This window comes from Papaver somniferum, chromosome 7 (genome assembly GCF_003573695.1).
Source record: "Papaver somniferum cultivar HN1 chromosome 7, ASM357369v1, whole genome shotgun sequence".
Taxonomy (NCBI): domain Eukaryota; kingdom Viridiplantae; phylum Streptophyta; class Magnoliopsida; order Ranunculales; family Papaveraceae; genus Papaver; species Papaver somniferum.
Genome location: NC_039364.1, coordinates 27,819,812 through 27,830,228, shown reverse-complemented (window position 1 = coordinate 27,830,228; position 10,417 = coordinate 27,819,812).

Genomic DNA, 10,417 nt, shown 5'->3' with positions numbered 1-10,417 from the left:
TGGAGGATGCTAAGTTGTTACGAAGATATCGCCATCTTATTTAAACAAATTCACTTCTCTTGAGATAGAGTTTTATTCTCATCTGATAAAGATTTCATCTCTAGATTAGCTTTAGTTAAAGAACAAGAGAGGCGAGATATTTCATTACTTAATAAATCTTGCCTCCGAACTAATTGGGTATTTTCATTGGTAAGATTATTTATATGATCAACAGAGTATGAATAGAGGTTATCTAATTGGTTATATTGATCCATCAAAATCTCTTTATCAACACGGGCTTCTTCAACAGCAGATTCAAATTGATATCTCTCCATTATTCGTTTCTGGTTTAAGGCTTAACATGCGAAAGAGGGATTTCAAGAATAATTAAATATGGAAAGGATAAAATCATTATAAAGGCAAATTGATGACACAGATAAGGAAATCATACCTCTCAGTTCATCATTCTTCTTGCGAAGATTGTCGCGATCCAGCGAAACATTCTGGAGCTTTTTATTTTTGAGACGAAGAGAATTACACTCTTTTTCCAAAGTTGTTTGCGAAGCAGCTCTGTCAGAGACAAAATACTTACTCAGAATTTCGAAAATACCAGACTTGACAGGATTAATGGGAGACTTCTTTCCATCATCCAGGACCTCAGACAAAACTTTGAAAGCAATATCTATTCCTTCCACGGTTTCTTTCGAAAAACGAAGAGGCTCAGGTAGAGAACTGGCAATGATAGAAGGTTGAGAAACATTATCAATAGGAGGAGAAGAAGTTTCATTCACAGAAGGATTAATAAGGGGTGTTTCAATCATTGAAATGTCAGTTGAAGAAATGAAATCTGAGGCAGTCTTTTCGCGAATTGGAGATAATGGTTTAACTTGCAAAGATGTCGCAAGATATTTAGAAGAGATAAGTAAGTGGAATGGAACAGAGGTTTCAATGGTTTTAAGGTGGCGAGATTTCTTGAGAGGTTTGTTGGCATCCTTATCACCCTGCGAATTACAATCCAGATAAGAAACAGAGGCAACAATATTGTTATTAGAAAAGAACAATGCTTCTTACTACCTTCTGATTCGCAGACTTTCTTTTGTTTACAACAATCTTATGCTGCAATTTGGGAATATTAGGGTTCTGAACCGTAAATTTGGTGTTAGAGGCGTTTTTGCTGAAATAACAGCAGTATGGGAATCACATAAGCAACATCATCAAATAAAGCAGTAAGCAAGATCAATTTCAGCAAAACCCATAAGAAAGAAAAAAAAAACTAACCTCGATGAATCCATGGAAAACACCATCAAGAAGATTAACTCGTAAAAATTAAAAAGGAAGAAAATTACGAACAGTGAAGATCTACAGAGGGAACAGTATGGAGATGAAAAATAAAATAAAAAGATTAAAAGAAGAAGATAGAAGAAAAAGTTGCAATGGCAGAATTTATGGAAGAACAATAGAGTTGCAGAGATAAGAGAATAAAAAGAGAAGAGAAAGTAAAAAGAAAATGGAAAGAAGAGTAAGAAGAATATATAGAGAAGATTTTTTTTACTCGAAGAAATAAACACCATTAATACGAAAAGACGTGAGCGGTTGAAAAGCAGCGATTACAGAAGACGTGTCAAGAAATAGATGGAAAAAAGGATACGTGTGATAAATGCAGAATATGAAGAGATGGACAGTTGCGGCATTTATCACATCGTTCTCTACTTCACAGAGAAGATATGAGAAGAGGCAAGATGTAGGATCAGAATCTCGCAGCAACAATGCCTCGGCGAAATTATCAACAACACAACACAACAGTGTCGCAGAACAATTTCAGAAATGACATAATAAACGACGTCAGCTAAATCATGAGAAAAATGTGATGGTCCTGCGAAAATTAGAGAGTTTGCGAGATTAACATTTGTAAGGTTGCGAGAATGTCGCAAGTCATATCGGAAAATAAAGGACATATTAGCTGTCATCCACTATATAATTCCCTATAAATAGTCGCTCAGTTGTAAAGAAAAGGATATAGATCTTTTCTGAGGGAGAAGCAAGTAAATATGAGAGAGAAAATCTAGAGTAGTGGTTATTATTGATTCCTTTATCTTTTCTTGTAAGATTGTTCAAAGATTCATCAATAAAATTAAGATTGTTAATCTAAAATGGGTTGAATGTTCATGAAATCTTATGAGGGGTGTAGTGTAGGATTTCCTGCAACTACAGAATATGCTCGACATAAAGTACCTCGCGGAACAACAACATAGCTGCTCATAAAAATAATCAACTTGGTCGTTCAATGCTCAACATAAGACACTTTACGGAGCCTCACAATAATACATAAAATATGGATCAGGGAAGATCAATACTGCGGAATACACAAGGATTCATTCTATTTTCCATCACTATTCGCATAACGACATTCAATAGACATAATCCTTCCAAACAAAAGATTTTAACCTATCTTCCATCAATAATTGACATAATAGGCTTAACTTTTGTATTTGTCAAAAGTCTATTCATTCTTTTATCAATACATGCATATCGACATACGAAAGACTTTACTTTTGACAAGGTATGGGCCAATCATAGTTCACGGACGTAAACACACATATCCCATAACAAATTTGCAATATATAAAACCATAAAGATTAATACTGCAAAAATCATCTTCCAAACAAGTTTAGAATTTAAACCAATAAATCTAAAAACAAGAAAATGAAAGCGTTGGATATAGCTATGTGTAATCACAATAATGACTATTCCAAACTCTAGTTATCCTTCTAACAAAAACAAGAAAATAGAAGATTTACTAGGCAAACATAAAGAAGAAATCAACAAGCTAAGGAACAAAAGCAGACTCCGGTGCCATGGTCGAACAAGAACTAAGGTCAAAAAGACGGTTCAGGATCCTCACGAGTCTTGGCGTCTTTGAGCTTGTGGTTAGCAGCATCCATTGCATCTTCAGAGAAGAGATTCTCTTTATGAAGATCATTGATGTGAGATTTTATGAGACCAAGGTCAGTTGAAACCTTTTTCAACTCAGTTTTCAACACATCAAGACTTTTCAGAGTATCAACGAGCTGCAGTTTTTCTTCCTCAAAATACTTAAGAAAGTCATGGACCACTTCAGCAGAAATCATATCATCCTTCTCAACATTCTCATGAGTATACGCATAGTAACACGAGGCATTGGGATGATTTTCATCTACAAGGGTTCTTTTCTTCCTCCCTTCGGATTTAAAACCAGTACCTTTATCAAGAAATCCTTTAGCAAAACCACACGATTGTGAAGAGGACGACATTCTTGATAAACCAAGATAACCCAGAGTACGCAAACGTGACTCAGAGATTTGGTATTTATATGGTTTCTTAGGGAAGAAGACCTTTAGGGTTTGCAAACCGTTGACTCGTGATGGTAACCCGTGTACACATACGAATACAACATGGCGCATAAGAAATAAAACAACAAAAGAACTTTTGCTACATGAGAATTCATAAATGGCTCAATAAATTCCTGACCATATGAGAAATTTAGAGCACAAGTGTAGCAGTCCATAAAGTTGCAAAATAATTTCATAAAGAGAGAAACGATACAAGACAACATAAAAACTTCTTAGGCAATATTGTCTGCAAACACTAGTTTATCTATAAACGATAAGAGGATAGCTCAACTAAGCAGAACACTAAATTTTCATAGTATACCTGATTTTTACACATCTTGCTCAACATGAGTTTTATGAGCAAGTTCTTAACCCTTGTGATTAATTAGCACAAGTATGAGCTCTGAGCTCATTAAAAGAACTGTGTTTATGATCGAGTCTCTTTTTCATTCTGAATCTAGAAGGAGATCCATTTTTATGTGAGAAATTATCATAAAACTTACTGTCATCAAAATACGAAACATAGTTAGAGTTCTTACCAGAAGAATTTTGACTTTCGGCGGATGACAACCTGTCGACAATTTCTTTATATCCTTCAATTATCTCTATCAGGTTATTTCTCATATCATCAATTTTTCTTCTTTCTTCTGGAATTTCGTTCACATTAAGGGAAATGTTATTTCCAGAGGAAACGACTTGATCTTTCCTTGGATGATTCTTGTTAAGACTCCTATTCTGCTTTAGAGCATTTGAGGAACTCATTGAACTGACCTTCCTGGTAACATACACAGGGTGAGTACGAAAACCAACTGGTTTAGACATACGAATGTCAGTTACACCTTTGACAATTAAGTCTAAGGTGTGTTGAAGTTGAACCAAGGAGGTTTTATTCAACCTAAAGTTTCTCTTTTGTTTAGCATAGCCTTTTGCATCGCAAAAGAGGCATACTTTATGATCACAAGAGTGATTAGACAAGGTAGTCTTAACAACCTTGTTAGGAGATTTCTTCCTTCCATGTGATGTGGAACATCCTTGATCAATAGGAGATTCAAACACATTCTTTTTAACAGGAAGGGATTCCAATTTTACTTCTCGAGCTGGAATATTTTCAGACGTAGCAGAAGTGCTTGGTATATTAGACTGCTTAGAGCATCCTTGAATAGAGAGTTTACTCAAGCGATGTTCAATTTCCAAAGCATCCTTTTTGAGGCTAGCCTCAAGAATCATATGTGAAGTATGATCTTCAGTATTTTCTTTGAATTTGCAGTCTCTTATTACACCAAGCAGAACATCGACATGGTGTTTTAACCGATTAAATCTATCAGCTTGGATTCTAGAAAGATTTAGAATCAAGACACTCTCTTCAGCTGTTTCCCTTTCATTTAGATAGATAGACTCTTTTGAAGGGTAATCGGAAATACTCATGTCTGAGCCTGTCTGTCTTGTTGGAACATATGGTTCGTCTATATTCGATATTGAAGAATCTTTCTCTTTAATACTATCGTCCATCCTCAGATCGCTACAAACACAGACTTGCAAGGTATTGAACGTGTTTCCCTGCTCTGATACCAATTGAAAAAGTGGGGGTATAACAACCACACCCAATATTTCGCTTAGCAATCTGTATGGACAAACTCCAATATACTTCCTAGATAATCAAATAGACAGTCAGACTCAATCTAGATAAAAAAGTATATCAAAGAGTTTATATCTCAATCTCTCGATTTGATATATACTCAAGCAAATAGAAATCTATGAGTATTTATCAAATACTAGAGAGATAACTTGGATGGTACCAAAGACCAATATCCAAATGTCAATCAATTTAAATCAATAACCAAAAGGTCGGATATTTTAATTGATTGAACAACGCACAACCTATGATATTTCAATTATATAACAAAATATAATGCGGAAGAGAAATAACACAGACACCAGAATTTTGTAAAAGAGGAAACCGCAAATGCAGAAAAACCCCGGGACCTAGTCCAGATTGAATACACACTGTATTAAGCCGCTACAGACACTAGCCTACTCCAAGCTAACTTCGGTCTGGACTGTAGTTGAACCCCAGTCAATCTCGCACTGATCCAAGGTACAATTATGCTCCTAGGTCTCTGATTCCAGCAGGATACTACGTACTCGATTCCCTTAGCTGATCTCACCCACAACCAAGAGTTGCTACCACCCAAAGTCGAATACTTTAATAAACAAATCAGTATCACAGAGAAAATTCTACGGTAATAGATAAATCCGTCTCCCACGAATATACCTACGAGTTTTGTTCCGTCTTTTGATAAATGAAGGTGAACATGAACCAATTGATAAACCGGACTTATATTCCCGAAGAACAGCCTAGTATTATCAATCACCTCACAATAATCCTAATCGACGCAGCGAAAAAATATATTGTGGAATCACAAAATATGAGACGAAGTGTTTGTGATTTCTTTTATATCTTGCCTATCAGAGATATCAATCTCAAGCCAATTATTACAATTGTACTCATACGATAGAAACAACAAGATCAGATCACACAACTACGAAAAAGTAGTATCAGTCTGGCTTCACAATCCCAATGAAGTCTTTAAGTCGTTAACCTGGCTTAGAAGAAGAAACCAAAGGTTAAAGGAGAATCGACTCTAGATTAGCACAACTAGTATCACACAGAAGGTGTGGGGATTAGGTTTCCCAGTTGCTAGAGTTCTCCCTTATATAGTCTTTCAAATCAGGGTTTGCAATCAATGTTAGCTTGGTAACAAAGCATTCAATATTCACCGTTAGATGAAAACCTGATTTAGATTCAAGCTAATATCTTTCAAACGTTAGATCGAAAACTAGCTTATTACACACAAATGAAATGCACGTTTCTAGGCTTGTGTAACCATACCCAAACTTGTACATTTGTTGGTTCAACAATAGTCAACCAAATGGTTAGCCATATGATCACTTTCATATCAACCATATTCTTCTTCACCATAACTAGTTCAAGTGACTCAAATGAACTAGTTAGAGAGTTGTTCAATTGCAAGGAAATCTCATGTAACTACACAAGACACAATCGAAGCAAAAACGATTTGATTCACTCGAATCGATTCATGAACTATATATCCACGGTTTCCATGTGCATTCCTTAGTTTATATAAGAATAAGTTCACAAACATCTATTTTAGATATAACCTACTCAAGTTCGCGGACTTAAGTTCCCTGCCGGAGTTTGTGCGGACTTGGCTCACGCCACCATGCCGGTTCTCTTGATCAACAAAGTTCGCAAACTTCGGTTCAAGGAATAAGAACTTGTACATATATGTGTTTCCACAACAATGCTTATATCCTCCAATGGTTATATAATCTAAACTCTCATTTCAATCATTGGAACATTCTTAGAGGACGTTGATATTCTATAGTTGTTAGTCACAAACTATTTTTCGTCAAAGTAAGCAATTGCTTCATACTCAGTTTCATTATTGGTGGATGCGAATTCTAATCTAAATGAATATGCCATCCTTGCTCCTGCTGGTGAGATGAAAACTATTCCAATTCCATTACCCTCTCCATCTGATGATCCATCCACCAGTTTCTCCCATCTAGTGTTGTCTATCAACAAGTCCTTAGGGTTCCCATGCTCTTCATCTATATCCATCATCTCCTCCACACTTTCATCATCTTCTAAAAGGAATTCCGCCGAGAAATCTGCAATTACTTGCGACTTTGGGGAAGATAATATTTCATATTTGATCTCAAAATTCCCTATTTGTGCATTCCACCTCTCGATCCTTCCTGATCTTTTTGAATTTTTCATTACTGACTCAATTGGTACTCTTGTTAATACTTTGATCTTGTGAGCTTGAAAGTATATACGGAGCTTTTGTGTTGCATACACCAGTGCGAGTATTAGCTTTTCTATTTTTGAATAATTTTTCTCTGCAGCATTGTAAGTTTTGCTTATGTAGTATATTGGCTTTTCCACTCCTTCATCCAAACGTAGCAGCACGACACTTAATGCATGCGGCGTTGATGCTAAATATATCAGTAATTCCTCTCCTTTTTCCGCCTTTTGCAGGATGGATAAATTCATTAGATGGTTCTTTATGTTTTGCAGTGCTTTGTCGCATTCATCCGTCCACTTGAACTTGGTTCCTTTCTTCAGAATATTAAAGAAATGCTTGCACTTATCTGATGACCGCGAAATAAATCGCCCCAGTGAAGCTAACAATCCATTCAGTTTTTGCACATCTTTTACAGTCGCATGTGATGGCATTTCTCGAACCGCTTGTACCTTCTCTGGGTCAACTTTTATTCCCTTCTTTGATAGATATAACCCAAAAACTTTCCCGATGCTACTCCGAAAATGCACTTTTCAGGATTTACCTTAATATTGAATTTTCGCATCTGCTCAAAGATTTCCCTTAAATTGTCTACATGATCTTCACCTTTCTTACTTTTTACCAACATATCATAAACATAGACTTCTAATGTGGTATGTATCCATTGTGCGAACACCTTCTCCACCATTCTTTGATATGTCGCACCTGCGTTTTTCAAACCGAATGGCATTTTCGTATAACAATATAATCCTCTGGGCGCGAAAAAAGCAGTATGCTCTTGGTCTTCTTCAGCTAATGGAATTTGATTGTAACCCTAGTATCCATCCATCAATGATACTCTGTCATTCCCTGCTGCCGACTCAACCATCTGTGGTATGTCTGGCAATGGAAAGCTGTCCTTTGGGCATGCTTTGTTTAAATCACTGAAGTCAATAAAAATCCTTATTTCATTATTCTTCTTTCGCACCACCACCATGTTTGCTATCCACTCTGGGTATTCGCTGGTCTTATGATTCCTGTTTCAAGCATCTTCTGTAGCTCTGCTTATATCTGAGGATGATATGTTGTTGTTATCTTCCTTATCCTTTGCTTGAATGGTTTTGTGTTCTTGTTAATATCCAACTTATGACATGCAACAGAAGGATCTATTCCTGGCATTTCTTCCATGCTCCATGCGAAGACGTCCTTGTATTCTCGTAAGAGGTTGATTGTTTTTTCCTCTTCTTCTTTTACCATCTTAGTTCCAATTTTTAATATCTTTGGTTCCTTTGTTGTTCCAATATTTATTTCTTTTGTTGGTTCTGCTGCGATAAAATTTGCTTTAAGTTCTCCTAACGGTGTTGGCTCTTTTATTTCGTGCATTGGTTCGCCTTCTTTTTCTGGAATTTCACTTGGTATGCCTCTTCCTTCTTGTGCTCTTATCATGTATATTCGTAATTCTTCTTCCTTCTTTAATTCTCTTGCTCTTCTCCAGTGATCCTTTCGCTTCTTTGCGCGACCTTCATAATTTTTTACATCTATCTGGCTGCAGATCTTCGCACTTTCAATATCTCCTTTGATTTCTCCTACTCCACTTGGTATTGGAAACCAGATGCATTGGTGAAGAGTTGATGCTACGGCTTTTATCGCATGTATCCATGGTCGTCCCAAGAGCATATTGCACGGTGATTCCACATCAACCGCGCACAATGTCACTTGTGTTTCTATTTCTCCAATATTATTCGCACTGTTACTTCTCCTTTTGGCTTTGTTGTTGCTTTATTAAAACCATGAATATTGTAACTTGAGCGGTCCATATCCGTATCTTTATATCCCATTCCTTTGAACGCGCGATAGAATAAGATGTCCACCGAACTCTCTGCATCTACTAAGGTTCTATCTGTCGCCCATTCATCTTGTATTTTCGCTCCTGTACTCTTTTCTTTGCGCTCTACAACCACTATAACCACCAAAGGATCTGTTCGTTTTAAATTCTATTTTGGTATCTCTTCCGCCATGAATGTTATACTCGGTTTTTTCCCATTCTTTCAATGGAAATATTTTTTCTACCGTCATAATTTTCTTTCCTTCAAAATCACGCTTGTGTATTTTTCCTGTAATTCCTGCATGGAAGTCATCGATAGTAGTTTTGGTTATTAAGTTGCATTGTAATTTCCTACTGCCTTCTTTTGCTTCAATTATTCTTATCACTTTTGTTTTCTTGTTTCAATTAAAAGAAGAACTTCTCTGTAAAGAACTAAAAATTTGAACAATGAAGATGAAATTTCTGAGGCTATCCTTCTGAACATTTAGGTTTAAACTTCTAAACTTTCACCACCACGATATATCACTCCAAGATGATTTCTAGCGCCAAAATGTAGTTGCAGGAAATCCTACAACCACACCCTTAATGAAATCTTAATAAAAATTCAAATAATCATCTTAAAATTCATACATTCATACATAGAATCTTCAATATGGTTAAAAGAGTTGAAATGAACTCTAACTTGGAGAACAAATAATCTTTCTCTCTCCTAAATTCCAAGTCTAAGCTCTCAAAAAGATCTCTCCCTTTACATGGTCGCTCGGTCCCTTATATATGGATTTTACATAGTGGGTGACAGCTAATAAAGGTCTTATTTTCGGATCTGGCGTGCGTCATTAATGCACGCTTACTTTGACTCTTCTCGCACGTACTCTATAACTTCACACGATCATCACACTTTACTCGTGATCCTTCTGACGTCATCTGATGCGTCATACTAGATATACTGAACGCGATAATCTTCGCCCGTTTATTGAATCATTACTTTGCATGCTTAGTGAGTGTGCGGTATTTTGTATCTACACTACTCGTTATACGGTGGGTTTGATGTAAGACCTTCCCTAAATATAGCACGACATACAAGGGCCGTAGGTTTCGAGCTGAACGGTGGACATTCCCACTGTTGATGAGGATCCTCAAGCTTTGGGTAAGCAGGTGTGTGGAAGCCCGAAGTAGGCATGCCGGCATGCAACAGTTCCAACTTGGAAAGCCCGCCCGCCTTTGAGTTGGAACAAGTTGACAACGTCAAGTCTCCAACAACTCTTCTCCCAGTCACTGTGCAAGTGGGTGAACGGATGTTATAAGGAAGCCTTCTATAAATAAGGGGTTACATATGAACTCTCAAATTGAATGGATCATAATCTAATGTTTAGGGAGAAGTGGAAACTATTCATGATTCTTCACAAACATTTTTAGGGGTATTTTTTAACTTTTTATGG